The sequence below is a fragment of the Mus musculus genome, chromosome 7 (genome assembly GCF_000001635.26).
Source record: "Mus musculus strain C57BL/6J chromosome 7, GRCm38.p6 C57BL/6J".
NCBI lineage: Eukaryota > Metazoa > Chordata > Mammalia > Rodentia > Muridae > Mus > Mus musculus.
In genome coordinates, this window is record NC_000073.6 from 135,045,124 (window position 1) to 135,060,399 (window position 15,276).

A 15,276-nucleotide genomic window follows, 5' to 3' on the forward strand; every position below is an offset into this window, starting at 1 on the left:
TCACAGCAGTAGAACAGTGGCTAAGATAGTGCTCTTTAAGCCACACCCTTTGAATTGACACAGACCCTTTACAGCCCCCAACCCCCATTCTTCAGCCTCTGCATGTCACCCTGTCTTATTGCAACTTTGCTCAGTGCCCCTGGTATGTAGAGTGGCGGAGGCTCCCCCAGTTTGCCCTGAAAGAAGAGACCTGCTCTCTCTTCTTTAGTGAGGAGAGGAGTGAAGATGCCCAGTAAAAATGGCCTTACTGGCCCACATGCTGCTGCTGACAGCATAGGTGCCATTTACAACGCTCTTTGCCACAGGCAGGCTAACTAATTCCTTTTTAATAATTTGTCGTAATAAAATATGCAAAACAAGTTTGCCATCTTAATAATGCCAAGCATATAGTTTAGTGGTGTTGAATTGTTGAACAACCTCGTGTGTGTGTGTATGGGGGGGTGGTGTGCATGTGCTAGAACCTTTTTAACTCACACTTTACCCCTTGAGCGCTAGACCCTGTCCCTTCCACACCCTCCTTCCTTCCTCCTTCTTTGGCCCTTCTATACCACAGGGATGTGGAATCATACTGTTCCCAGCTTGTTTGACTTGCTACAATGACATCAAGGTCCATCCATGTTGTACCCTGTGTCATCCCTTCCCGCTTTTGAAGGCTAACTAATATTTCACCGTGTGAGTTATCACGTTGTGGTTCCCCATGCATCTACCACATAGCCCTAGGGTTGCCCCTATCTTTTGGGTTTTTGTGAACAGCCCTGCTCTGAGTATGGCTGTATGGAACTCTTAGATGTTGCTTCTGGTTCTTTCTGACATATAATAAAACTGGAAATGGAGATTCTCGATCATACAGCAGTTCTACTTTTGAATTTTTGAAAACCCATACTTGTGTTTTCCACAGCAGCTGCAGTTTCACAGCCCCGGGCAGCACAAGGCTCCCAACTTCTCTGTGTCCTCCTCAGTGTTCCTATTTCCAATGTTTTCTACAGTAGCTACTTCAATGGTTGGGAGGTGTCATTTATTCTCACTAAAATACCTGCTGTCCTGAGGGCTGAAGAGGTAGCTAAAGGGTTGATAAGAGTTGCTATTCTGTCATGAGTACCAGAGTCCAGATCCCAGCACCCAAGTCCTCACTCCCTAGATCCCCTCTCCCCTTTCCCATGTGACAGTATGGATACTCAGCCCTGACCCCTGGAGTGTGTCACTTAGGCAGTGTAGCCACATTCCGTTCCCTGCTGCACAAGCAGGGCAGTATGCTCAGTAGCTGTGCAGCCCAAGGCAAGCCCTGGTTCTAACTGGCAGAGTGGAAAGTGTGCATATGAAATGGCTACCATGGGTCCACTTGCTACCACCTAGCACTGGGCTTTGGGACATGGTATGTAAGAATGACATGAAAATCACTGATATTTCCAATTCTGTATCTGTCATTACTAAAGATTTTGTTCGGTGAAAGAAATAGTTGCTCCTTGGATCAGTAAGCTTGTGTCTTGTTTTCTGTTATTTTTGTCACTTTGCTTACCACGCCCTTCTCAATCTTTAGAAGAGAAGAGCCTTTGGTGGGGAAAGTGGCAGTGCTGGTGCACCTGTGTGCATGGGAAACGGCAGTGCTCGTGCACCCATGCACATGGGGGGGGGGGCAGTGCTGGTGCACCTGTGTGCATGGGTGGGGGGGGGACAGTGCTCGTGCACCAATGTGCATGGGGAGGGGCAGTGCTCGTTCACCTGTGTGCATGGGAAATGGCAGTGCTCGTGCACCCATGTGCATAGGGGGTGGGGGGCAGTGCTGGTGCACCTGTGTGCATGGGGGGGGGCAGTGCTCGTGCACCAGTGTGCATGGGGAGGGGCAGTGCTCGTTCACCTGTGTGCATGGGAAACGGCAGTGCTCGTGCACCTGTGTGCACGCTTCGTAAAGGTGAGAGGTTGTTCATGGTTATCATTCCTAAGATGCCTTTACCTTGCTTCTGAGATGCTCTCTCACCGTCCTGAAACGTGCTGTTTGAGCTAGGCTGGCTGGCCAGCTAGCCTCAGGGATGTCCCTGGCTCTACTTCCCCCATGCTAGGATTACAAGTATCCACCATGCCATGCTTTTCCACATATGTTCTGGGGATTAAACCCAGTTCCTCACACATATATTTCGAGCATATTACCAACTAGCTATCTTCCTAGCCTGGAAGGGAGGAGTTGAGAGAAGGGCCCCAATCTATCAGCACACACCATGATCTACCCTTGCCATATTCCGTTGCCCCTAGAAGATACTTCCAAGGGTCCTTTTCCATGCTTTCCTTTCTGGTTCTCTTAGGAGAAAAGCTTAGGGTTGTCTGCCTAAGTCCCTGCAGGACTTAATGCAGCACTACAGTCACCCCAGTGCCCTTGGCTCTCACATGCTGACCGCATCCATATTTGTGTTTAATACTGGACTGTGTGTGAGGTTTTTCAACTGGCCTTTTTCAGTCTATCCATTGACTAGTTCTCCTCTGTGGTTTTATGTGGAGTAGATTTTTATGCAGTGGTTTGGGGAGCTCTGTACCCTTCAAAGAAAGGGACTTCTCCTGTCTACAAATATTGAAATGAAATATTTCTCTTAACTCAGAAGGCCAGTGTGTACCTGTTTTCACACTTGAGCTGATAAGTTTGCTCATGACATGACATTCCCCCAGAGAACCAAGCTACCCTAGTGCTATCTATTTTTAGTGAATCCTAAAAACAAGAAAGGGCAGCCATGTGAATGCTTTCTTTTGGAGTAGGAGTATTTAGAGTTGGGCAGGATTGTGTGGATGACGGTGATTCTTTCTCCACCATAAGTTAAAGGGGAAAATGGATAACAGGGGAGCCATAGTTCCTGAGCTGGGTCCTGGGTGAGCTGCAGACAAGCTATGCTTGCTGATATCTGAGAGAGATGAGACCTGTGGCTTGGAGGAGGTCTGTAGTGGCTCAGCACCCTTGTGCACATACTCGCCCGGGTTCTGACCTGTTCCTTGTGCTTGCGACCTGAGCACTGCAAGGGGCATGGAGTGTATGGTGTTCTTACCTGTTCCCAGGTGTAACTGGCTGATGTTACAAGGTAGGGAGTCTGAGGTTTGCTTGGCATACAGTTCTGAAGGCTGGGAAATTAAAGATCAGCCCACTGCACCTGGTAAGGTTCTTGCCGGCAGGGACTCTGCAGTCAGAAGGTGGCACAGAGCCACACCCATGATATCCTACTTCAGGACTCTGGCTCTTTTTTTAAATGCCATAGTGTCCTAGAGTTTGGTGTCCACTTCCAATATCCTTCCGGGTGCTGTTAGATTTCAACAGTGTGTTTTATTTGGTAAGGGCATTCAGACTTGGTGCCATGCATAAGTCTGCAGATCAAGTTTTTCTCTGTTGGAAAAGTCACACTTGTAGTATGACAAAATTTCCATGATGTCGAGTCAGGACTTGTTTCCCTTGCCAGGGACATCCATTTAAAGGAGACCAGTATTCACAGTCATTGTATTCACCTGTTTGCCCAAAGGTGGCTGTGGAAAAGGAACTTGTCTGTTGGCATCCAGATGCACTCTGCCCTAGAGCCCTCATAGGACTAGCAAGGGGCTAGGTGTCTGGTGACCAGAGCTCACCAGCATTGTGAACAAACACAAAAACATGTCTCCAGTCCTTATGTGGTGTCTTTACTTGGGAGATAAAGTTCTTGGCTCTGCTTTCAAGGTACCAAGTGTTCACAGCAACTGATTGACATAAGGGGTGGTGATGTAGTTATAACACTTAGCAGTGTACATGAGGTCCACACACAATGTTTTGATACCCACTTAAACAAAGTGGTTACTGCAGGAAAAAATAAGAATAGATACCCAGCTGACTCAATTGCATATCTTATTGTATGTGATAAACACTTCTAAATTTTCTAACAGAAACCCAGTGCACAACCCATACCATTAGCTCCTGCCCTCAAACTGTGTCGGATCTTTAACTTACTACTACACGGCTCCACCTCTGCACCACTAACTCAAGCTTCTCCCCCAGCCCCCAGCCCTGAACCTCTGGCAGGAAGGAGGCTGTTGGCCTTCTCATCCAGTGGTGAAGCTCTGGGACGCCGCTGTGAGCGTTGGCTCTACAAGGCCAAGACCATGTGCAGAGGGTTAGAAAGGGGCACTGCATTGTCTCACTTCTTCTCGTTCCTCTTGAGCAGAGCCTTAAAAACAACAGCTTTACTTGTTTTGTTTTGTTTTGTTTTGTTTTTTCTTCCATTGTTCTGTTTAAAGGCATACCGCTTGGGATTTTATATTTGTGGCATCTTTTTGTGGACAGCCCGGGTGATTTCAGAAAGCTATTTGGTTATACTCAGAACAAAAGTGGGCTTAATATGAGACCTGACTGTGAACCTACATATCATCCCGAAGAGATGGGGGAATCCGCAGATAGGGGTCTGAGAGCACCAGCAAGCCTCTCACAGCTCACAAGCTGGCCCCACAAGTCCAAGAACACTTGTATCCTGCATGTGGGCAGACTTGTTAATAAATAATTGCCCTTCACAGATGTGCTTACTAGTCTTATGTCAACTTGACACATAAACCAGAGGTTTCTGAAAGAAGATAACATCAATTGAGAAGATGCTTCCATAAGCTCCAGCTGTAGGGCATTTTCTTAGTGATTGATGGGAGAGGGCCCAGCCCATTGTGGGTGGAGCCATCCCTGGGCTGGTGGTTGTGGATTCTATAAGTAGGCTGAATAAGCCATGCAGGCAAGCCAGTAAGCAGCATCCCTCCATGGCCTCTGCATCAGCTCCTACCTCCAGGTTCCTGCCCTGCTTGACTTCTTGTCCTGACTTCCTTTGATGGTAATCAGTGATAAGGAAGTGTAAGTCAGATAAGCCCTTTCCTCCCCAACTTGCTTTTTGGTCATGATGCTTCGTCACAGCCATAGAAACCCTAATTTCTCCAAGACCAAGAAAAATATCAACTTGGAGCATAGACTCCTTCCAAACAATGAACTGTTTCACCCCAAACCTCAACCCTGGGCTTGTAGAAGTTAGAATGAGCTGACTCTTCTGTGTACATTCTTGTATCATTTTCTTGGATTATTTCCCAAAACTTGACAGACCTTAGTAAAGTTATTTTGAGACTTTGCTGACAGTTTTTTTTTTCTAGGCTCACACCATGTATTTTAGGCATTTCAGTATTAGTCCCATGACCTCATTAAATGCGTATTTTTGTTTAAGCCTGTGGGCATGGGTGGAATGGCAGGTTTTGTCATATTCAGAAAGCCCAAGTTAAAAACAACCCACTCTTGGTGGTCATTTCCATGCACCAGAGTTTGGATCAAGAGACAAGGACATGCTCCAAGACAACCTTTTCATAAAACATTGAGACAACGATTTTGCTAAGTGTTAGTACCGTGTAGAATTTGCTTGTTACAAGCATACAGCTTTTTATAATTTTCATGTGTTTACCACATATGAACCTCATACCTCCCGCCTGGAATGTAGGTGTCTTAAGCCTCATGCAGCGTCTGCTCCTAATCGCAGAGCTCACTGTGACTCAGGAGAATAGACTGCATTTGAGCCAGATGCTCAGGATTCCAACTCACGGCAACTCACTAGTCCTATAGAACAGCTGGTTCACCGATGCCAATCGGCAGCAGCTTCTTGCACATCCATTTAGCCTCTGTGTTAAAACCAGCTCAGTTGGGTTAGCACATTATATCTTTCTGCTTATAAATACTCTGGTGTGCTCTGGGCGTGCCACTCACAGGCTGCTAGAGATAGCCGCCCTTTCCTGTACATTACTGAGAACACCTAAGTTCTTAGCAAAACCCACCCCCTCCAGATGTTTAATCAATAGCTACCATCTTGCATCTAGACAGAGTCAGCTGATACTAGTAGAATCTGCACCCAGAGGCTCTGACTCCTCTATGTCCAAGGATAGGGAAGTCCCAGCTAAGAATCATAAATTCTTGCCTGAAGGGAAGTGGAATCTTTAATGCTGAGGGCAGCCTTTCTTAGGGCTATCCCATGCTCATTAGCCACTCCCCGTCTCTTCCGTTCAAAGTAGACAAGTGCATAAGGATGCAGTGAACACCGACTTGCTGGTTCTACAGCATCCATATTGATATGACAATAGCAGCACTGACATCCATAGCACCATGACAAATGTTAAGCTAGTCAGATGGCTCAGTGCAAGCAAGAGCACGTGAGTAGGAATCTGGGTAATGGTGGGTGTGGGAGTGTGCCTGCAATCCCCGTGCATCTATGGTGGGACTGGTGAAAGCTGAGACTGGAAAATCCCCAGGAGACCGTATCTCAGATAGGATAGGAGAAGACTGACACCCACAGTTGTTCTCTGACCTCCACACATGCACAGTGCGGCATGCCACACTCTCGGGTGTTACCCAGCATGTGCACACATGGAAGATGATTAAGGAGCTGCCTCATCTCATTAGCCTCACCTTCATTCTGTCTTCCCCAGCTCAAATGGGTGTGGAATGCCTCCTAAGGGTCAGGATGCAGGCTAAGTAGCAGCTAAGCAAACACCCACAGAAGTGGATGTGGAGCCTCTCCCATCGCTGAGAGTCATTGGGGGATACCCTGGACATTATTCAAACAAGCAAGCAAGTGACCGTGTAATAGCAAATGTGACCTGGGTCCTCTGAAGTAGAAACACATGGTTCTTTGGGAGCATGGGAGAAGGAGATAGATATGGGAAGGCTAGGAGCTGAGAAGTTGTCAGACCACATGTACAAGAATCAGGTGACACCTAGAAGAAGCAGCCCAGGCAATTGCCAGTGCATGGAAAAAATGGAAGAGTTAGTGGGAGGCACTCATCCTTCCAGTTCATATGTCCAGCCCCTATGGCAACCTCTGAGGAAGAGTTTTGTCTGTCTAACAAGAATGATGCGCCCTTGGCTGTTGTGATTTCATCTCATTTTACAAGGCATTTTCCCTATTCATGGACATGAGTGTCAGGCCCTGGTTGCAATGCTAACAAGACTGACCAAACCTGTGTCTTCATGGAGCTTGCCTCCTACACGGATGGAGGTTCAGAGAGATGGTTTCTCGGACATACAGATTGCTCATATAACATCTAGGACTATTGTCATGCAAATAAGTGAAGCATCTCAGGTGTGAAGCAGGTATCTCACATTGGGGCCTGTGACTACTTCTGCAGAGGACTAGGTATGGGGTCTTCCCTGGACCAGGGGACTGACATTATGAAGCCAGTCTCAGTAGGACCGCTCAGAGGCTTGCTTTGGCACTCTGACCGGCAGGCAGCTACCTACCTGCCTTCTCTATCACAGAAAGCTAAAACCTTCGTCAATAACAGCACTGGGAAAGAAAAGAGGCGAGCTACTTAGATCGCCAAAGGCAGGAGGTAGTGCACTGATCGCATCAGTTAGAAAATTGTCTCCATTCCCCGGTTTGCTTTTCCTTTAAATAGGACATTCAGTCATAGCTTCACTATAAAATTGATTTATTGTGTGGAAATAATTTCCGTAGCAGGGGAACTAATTTGATTGTGTAGCATAAAGAAAATGTATGTGGGACAATGGGGAAGAATAGAGCCAAAATGAATCCAATATATTTTAATCTCCACAATACAGATTATATTTTCAATTAAGAAGCTTAACGTGCCTGTGTTCAGCGGGAAGGGCCCTTCCCGGAGCACATTCCCACGTGTTTGTGGGTAATAAGTCACTTAGCATTAAGAAGGTACATGGTGATTAGCCCTGATCACCTAGTTACCTCCCTCTAATAGCAGAGTCGACGACGTTCACAGTCACTGTGGCTTTATTTGTGTGGTAAAAGGCACAGTAATGAGAAAGATGGGCCTATTATACTGGTAATATGATGTTCATCAGAACAAGGAAGTCCTCCGGGCTGAAATGATAGTACAGTGGTTAAGGACACTTGCTGCTCTTACAGAAGACGCAATGTGGTTCCCAGCATCCACACTGGACAGCTCTGGGGGGATCACTGCCTCTTCTGGCGTCTATGGACACCTGCACTCATGTATGCATATTCACTCACCCACCTCGCACAAATACACACAAATTTTAAAAATAATAGATAAAAGCAAGGCTTTTGAAGACTGAACAAGAAACTGCTGCCTGCTTCCCCACCATCATGGTCCGGTCTTGGTTTTTGGACTTTGTCTCTGGAGCAGAGCTGGGCAGAAGGCTGGGTCCCAGCAGTTCTGCTTTGCTGATTGTGTCTACCAGGGCCTTGGCAGCAGATGGGCTGGTCTTTGCTCTGTGCCCGCTCTTGGCTGACCTTGGAGTTGCCCACTCATGGCTCTACGAGCTCAGATGCTAGCCACTCCCCCTTGTTCTGGATCAAGTTTGATCGTAAGCCAACCCATCAGATGACACCATATGAGTCACATTTTGCAATCAGTGGGATTTGTCACCTGGGCTTGTCATGTAACAAGAGTGAACAAGACAGAGGCACGTTTCCACACGTTTGTCTGCACTGTCACATCAGCCCTCAGGAGTTTTTGATACTAGGCCACGCTCACAGAGCCCCACTCACCCTGCGTTGGTCAATTTCTCATCCTAAGGAGGATGGGTGTTTATTCTGACTTATGGTTTGAGGTTTGAGTGTATGTATGCTCTGTCAGGGAAAGAAAAGAACTGTCAACTTTGAGAGAGAGAGAGAGAGAGAGAGAGAGAGAGAGAGAGAGAGAGAGAGAGAGAGAGAGAGATTTGTCCTAGGATGAAATGTGAGCAGCCATGTTCTAGGGACGCAGATTTAGGTTACCCCAGATTCCATGTTCTAATATGTTAATAGTTTGATGACCTTTTATAGCAACAAGAAAATTTAATTTAAAAAAAATCTAGATGATTTTTCAGGTATATTGGCAGAAACATCATGAATATCTTTTCCCAAAAGAGGCAGAGAAGTCTGAGCTAAAGGCTTATTAACACCTGAGGCCTTCTTAGCCTCTTGGATGGTGGACTCTGGTGATCTGTATGTTTCCACGGGTTTGCTACAATAGTCACAGAGATGTTCTATCACATTGCCAAGGAGATCAAGCAAATATACTTTGGCCCTGGACTTGCAGCACCCCAACTTCTCCAATAGCCACTGGAGTTTTAATCACTTACCCTGAAGCCTAGATGGAAGGTCCAGTTTTTTTCTAGGAGTTTTTTCAAAGCAAGGAACCTGTGGTGGTGGGAGCATAGGGCTCCTTGCTTACACCTTGACAGACCAGGAAGCAGAGCATTGGCAATGCTGGTACTCGGCTGGCTTTCTCCCTTTTCCCTTTTCTTCAAGCCAACATACCACAGCGTCAGAATTCAGAGCAGGTCTCATTTCCTCGGTTACTCCTCCCTGAGGAAGGGGCACACACACACCCGGAGGTGCATCTCATCAAAGACCCAGATATTTCCTGTCAATCATGTTGACACTAAATAGTAACCATCCCGTTCACCCCGCTCCCTGTCTTGTTTCCTTCTAGAAGCTATGTAAGGTGCAGGGCTTTGAGGGTGCTGGCTTTCCGTATGACCTCCTCCTATCTTCAGTAGATGTCAGGTTGACACTTGAGTTGGGTAGAGAAACAGAGGAAGATAGTAGGGAATGGAGAGAGGGTCAGAAGGAGACGAAGAACGTGCAGGGAAAGCAGACGCAGATGTGGCATGGTTTAAAGGTTAATGTGAGCCTTTGCAGAGCCAGGCTGGGAAGCACAGTCTAGCCAGTACCCAGGAGCTGGTGCCAGGGAAGAGCTGTTGTGTAAATGGAACAGGCGCCTGGGGCTCCCTCATGCACAGCCACATGGCTAGCAACATGTCAGGTTTGATAGCATCAAATCAAACAGTGTCGACTGGAATAGTGAACCAGACGGGAATGAGGTCAGAGCTGGGTAAGGGAAGTGGGGGTAATCCAGAGAGGAAGAGACTATGGGAACAAGGACAATGGGAAGGGAACAGTCCGGAGTTTAAAACCTAGCCAAGACATCATTCATTTGGGTGTTTATTTGTTCTAGAAATATCTACTAAGTACTTAAAACAGGTCAGCCCAGGCCCGGTCTACAGAACGAGCATCTGGGACTCTGCTTCTGCAGGTACCGTCTTTTGTAGATTGCCCCTTCCCTTCTAGTATCTTTAAAATGTGTACAACCCCATCTTTCAGATGTAGCCCTGAACTCCCCTCAGCCTTTGCCCAGCACCTGCATTTCCTCTTCAGAGAAGACTTTCCAGAGCCTTCCCTCTTTACAAGACCCCTAACCACCCCATTCCACAATTAACATCTGTTCTACTGATATCAGGAATGCTCAGTCAATAAGCCCTGTCATCATGTTACCAGTCCTGGATTCTGCTCTTATTTCCCACCCTCTCCCCTCACCACATGACCCCACGTTACTCTAGTTCTCTTGTCTATGCTATATCTCTTCTCCCTGCCTCTCCCTGCACATGCCCCTCTCCCATCTCTCTCTCTGTGTCTCCCTTCCTTCCACCTGTTCTCTCTGTGTGTCTTTCTCTGTCTCTGGGTGTGGAGATCTTTCTCTGTCTCTGTCTCTGTCTCTGTCTGTCTGTCTCTCTCTCTCTCTCTCTCTCTCTCTCTCTCTCTTGTTCTCTTCCACAGAAGGCTTCCCCGCTCTATCCAGAAGAAATACTAGTGTCTTCACAGGCTCTATGTTCTACCCTTTTCCCGCCTCTTCTAGATACCTCTCTTCTGTTTCCTCCATCCATTAGCAAGGATTCATTTACAGGCAGATTAGGTCAATTTCCAGGTTCTAATGTCCCTCCCACTCATTTTTGTTTGTTTGTTTGAAAGTATCTTTTTTGTGTATTTGTATTTGTTTTTTATTAGATATTTTCTTTATTTACATTTCAAATCTCATGCCCTTTCCTAGTTTCCCCTCTGAAAATGCCGTATCCCCTCCCCCCATTCCCCTGTTCACCAACCCACTCACTCCCATTCCCAGTCCTGGTCCTGGCATTCCCCTATACTGGGGCATAGAACCTTCACAAGACCAAGGGCCTCTCCTCCCATTGATGTCCAACTAGGTCATACATATGCAGCTAGTCCCACCATGTGTTTTCTTTGGTTGGTGGTTTAGTCCTGGGGAGCAAACCCCTTCAGCTCCTTGGGTACTTTCTCTAGCTCCTCCATTGGTGACCCTGTGCTCCGTCCAATGGATGGCTGTGAGCATCCACTTCTATATTTGTCAGGCACTGGCAGAGCCTCTCAGGAGACAGCTTTATCTGTCTTCTGTCAGCAAGATTTTGTTGGCATCCACAATAATGTCTGGTTTTGGTGGTTATTTATGGGATGGATCCCCAAGTGGGGCAGTCTCTGGATGGTCTTTCCTTCAGTCTGTGCTTCATACTTTGTCTCTATAACTACTTCCATGTGTATTTTATTCCCCCTTCTAAAGGATTGAAGTATCCATACTTTGGTCTTCCTTCTTTTTGAGTTTCATGCATTTTGCGAATTGTATCTTGGGTATTCCAAGCTTCTGGGCTAATATCCACTTATCAGTGAGTACATAACATATGTGTTCTTTTATGATTGGATTATCTCACTCAGGATGATATCCTCCAGATCCATCCATTTGTCTAAGAATTTCATAAATTCATTGTTTTTAATAGCTGTGTAGTACTCCATTGTGTAAATGTACCACATTTTCTGTATCCATTCCTCTGCTGAGGGACATCTGGCTTCTTTCCAGCTTCTGGCTATTATAAATAAGGCTGCTATGAACATAGTGGAGCATGTGTCCTTATTACAAGTTGGAGCATCTTCTGTGTATATGCTGAGGAGTGGTATTGCTGGATCCTCAGTACTACGTACAATTTTCTGAGGAACCACCAGAGTGGTTGTACAAGCTTGCAATCCCACCAGCAATAGAGGAGTGTTCCTCTTTCTCCACATCCTCACCAGCATCTGTTGTCACCTGATTTTTTGATCTTAGTCACAATGTTTGTGAGGGGTGTGGGGTGGTCAAAATAAGAATGTTTTACAGCACCTGAAAATTAGATGAAATTAAAGCTTCCGTGTTCATAAATAAAGCCGGTTTGGCTCACTGTCCCCTCATCTATGTGTTCACTGTAGCCACTTTTGCACAGTAGGTGAGGAGTGGCAACAGAGACCATATGGCCTGGGAGGCTTAATCTCTTTATGCTCTGGCTCTTAATAGAGCAAGGCTGCTGATCTAGGGGCTGAACTCCTCGATAGAGAACACGCATCTAGATAGCAGGCACGTTATTCTCAGCCTATGATCTGCTGTAAATTCACTGTGGAGGTTCCACAAATGACTCCTGTGTGAAAGCCAGTCATAATGGTTAGTTTTAATTGTCACCTTGACACACTGTGGGGAAGGCAGTCTCCACGAGGAACTGTCTGTATTAGGTTGGCCTATGGGCATGTCTATGAGAGACTGTCTCAATTGTGTTAATGGATAGCAGCTTAAAAATCCATGTCACCATTCCCTAGGTTTAGGTCCTGGGCTATGTACATAAGAGTGGGTTGTACACACACCAGCATGCATTAATTTGTTGCCCTCTGTTCTTGACAATGAATGTGATATGACTAACTCCTTCAAATTCTTGCTGCCTTCGCTTCCTCACAATGATAGACTGTAACCTTGAACTGTGAGCCAAATAAACCCTTGCTCCCTCAAGTTGCTTTGGTCAGGGCATTTTATCACAGAAACAGGAAAGAAGCTATGGCCTTCCAGAAGACAAGACACTAACCACAGAAGGATAGCAAGAGATGTAGTGATAGGAAGGAAGGCCCACAGGTGGCTGCAGCTGGCGGGGAGACTCCATATTGGTACTTGGGACTCATAGTGGACTTTTAATCCGCAGTGACTTCTCTTTCAGTACAGCAAGCAGAATACAAGTACCCCAAAAATATGTGCATTCTAGTTCCCAGGTCTCTCAAACATGCTGTTGTGTGTCTTAAGAGTGTTTAGGTTATAGATGCAGCCTGAGAACCAACGGGAAAAGCCAAGGCAAAGGACCCTCTCTGGGAGCCGCTATATGGAACACGGCCCTTCCAGTATTTGGGCCTTCTTTTAAACATCTGATTCTAGAGCCACAAGGTTGTAAATATGTGATGTGAGGGTGCCTCAGGACATCACAGGATTTAGCTTACGTTTCTGCTTTGTCCTGGCATTTCTGTGGAGGTTCCCTTTGTCCAGGTGTGAAAATACCATTACATTCTTCATGGCTGTACAGTTTGATCCTGTTCACCATTCTGGCAATTGAAGGACTTAGCCCAAGAAGAGACAACAGGTGTAACTTGTCCCTTCAAAGGGAACCTCCCAACCTGTCTCAGTGCTTCCTTCTCTTTGGTTCTCTGACCACTCTTATGGTGACCTACTCACTTTCTGGGGCAGGATGTGATGAGCACAAAGCTGTCACCCTTAGAGTACACATGAGTGCCTCAGCCTGTAGTTGGTCTAGACCGTCTTTCCAGCTCTGGGTGCTGCAGATGCCATGCAGTGACCCTACATTTGATTCCAGGGACCCTGTGGAATAGTCTGGTCAATTGATGACCCTCACAGTCATTTATCATGGGTTGAAAGTCAACCTTCTTCACCCAAACCTTCCAACTCTGAGACTGTTATCCTCCTCCTGCTTTTCGATCTTGGGATACAGAACAAAGGATAAAAGCATTTGGAACCATCCTTAAGTCCCATGGCCTAAACAGCACAGGTTGGGATTGGCCAGCTCAGCTCTCAAGGTTGTATGCTTACAATGCCTAGGAAATTCAGCCTTGTCTCGTTTGGACTGCTGTAACAAAATCGCAAAGGCTGGAGGGTTAAAATTAACAGAAGTTCATTTCTCGTATTTCTATAGACTGGAAAATCCAAGTCAAGTTGAGATAGATTCCCATCTGGTAATGCTGGCTTCCTCATTCACAAATAACATCTTGACAAGTTTTCAGTACAGCAAGGGTTAAGAGAAAGGTTTCTTAGGCCACTTTTACCAGGCCCCCAATCCCAGCCCTGGTTATTCCACCCCCAGTCATCTGATCACCTCCCAGAGCTCCACTTCCTAATGCTATATAGATTTCACCCTCCGAATTTGGGAGACACAATCATTTATACCAGAGTGACTGGGGATGCTGTCTTCCCACGGTCTCTTTGCCAAGTGAGTTTAAAGATGTCATTGTCTCAGCATCTTTCTCTCTTCCATGCCTTCCATCTAGCCACCTGGGGCTGTGTGGGCTGTCCCTCCCACGGGCACTTCCGGTACTTGATCAAAATGCTCAAATTTCCTTCCAGCTAAGTGTGTTGAAGCAAAGGCAAGGCATTTAAATTATACTGCATGAGGAAGGGGGAAGTGTTGCTGGAAATGTTGGTGGAGTGCTTGCCTAGCATGCAGGAAGCCCTCAAATTCTATCCCCAGGGCCATATAAACCAGGAGTGCTGGGTGTACCTGTAATCCTAGTGTTCTGGGAGTGGAGGCAGGGGGATCAGAAGCTTAAGGTCTCCCTTGACTTCATGAGTTTGAGGATAACCTAGGATACAAAAAAAAAAAACCCTGTCTCTAATTAATTAATTAATTAATTAATTAACTGATTCATTATAGTTTTGCTGCTGTGTTGTCTAAATGCCAGACTTCTCTACAAGGCACTGCTGTGATGCCATCAAGCAGCTGATTGAGTCTCTAGGGTGTTCCCTGGGAAGGGGGCAGGGCCAGGAGTTCAGCACCCCTTTCATAACTGTGAGCAGTGATTCATGAAGTACAGATAAGGGAGGTGGGAGGCTTGGCTAGCTTTTGCTGCCTACTGGCTGATTGGCCTAAACGGGTAGTGGACCTTTGCTTTCCTCCTTCCACTGATAATAAAAGAGAGTGAATGGGAGAGTGTGTGAACTCTGGGCTTAGCAGGTGGCAGAGCGGGGTGGCCGGCAGCATTGTCTCCTCTACTTCAGAACAGAGTCTACCCCCGTCCCAGGTCTATCTCAGCAACTGAGCATGTGTCCAGCATTCCTCCTGCTGGTGGATGGAGCCAAAGCCAGATGCACACCAAGCCACCGTGCCTCAGAATTGGGTGCAGTCACTTCAGGGTGAGGTGTGAGCAGAGGCTGTTCATTTCAAGCCATTGATCTCAAGAGGTAGGAGCTGTGCACCCTCCATCGCTTAGCTGACAGCTGTCAGTTGTCTTGGGATCAAGAAACAGCTGTCTCATGGGAGCCTCTGTGGAAAGAAAATCTGTTTGAGGTGCCTTCCACCCCTGAGCTTCAAATGACAGAGCGATGGGCTGAACAGAAATCAGCCACTGCAAATTCACTTGACAACCAAGCACCAGCCATGTCTCCTGAGAAACACGAATGAGCTTCACTGTCATCCGCCTG

General features: G+C 46.6%; 1 protein-coding gene across 1 annotated transcript in view; it reads left to right on the forward strand.

The window, feature by feature from the left end:
* Dock1 (dedicator of cytokinesis 1) overlaps positions 1-15,276 on the forward strand; it is a 502,961-nt gene that overhangs the window by 374,437 nt on the left and 113,248 nt on the right. The gene's annotated exons all lie outside the window — the stretch shown is intronic.